The sequence below is a fragment of the Rhincodon typus genome, chromosome 1 (assembly GCF_021869965.1).
Source record: "Rhincodon typus isolate 14 chromosome 1, sRhiTyp1.1, whole genome shotgun sequence".
NCBI lineage: Eukaryota > Metazoa > Chordata > Chondrichthyes > Orectolobiformes > Rhincodontidae > Rhincodon > Rhincodon typus.
Window position 1 is genome coordinate 53,082,868 of NC_063332.1, and position 448 is coordinate 53,083,315.

The following is a 448-nucleotide window of genomic DNA, read 5'->3' on the forward strand; positions in this document are numbered from 1 at the left end:
ATGCTACATAATATTGGAGTGAAAGTTCAGACATGGCTCAGCAGGTAGCACACACTCTTTGGTTCGAAAGGTTATGAATTCAAGTCTCACTTCAGGATGTGAGCACAAAGATCGAGGCTGACACTCCTGCACAATACTGATGGAATAGGGAAGTGCTACCTTTCAGATGAGAGATTAAACTGTAGACCAGTTTGCCTTCTCAGGTGGATATGACAGAAATCCTGACACTATTTCAAAGAAGAATGGGGCAGCTATACCTGGTGTCCCAAGCAATGTTTATTTCTCATTATGCAATTCAAAACAGATTACATAGTCATTACCACATAGCTACAATTTGCTGTGCAAAAATTGGTCTCCATGCTGCTTATGTTATTGCAATGACTATTCAAAAGTACTTAATTGGGCATAGTGATTTTTCACATGAGGTCATGAAAAAAATATATACTTC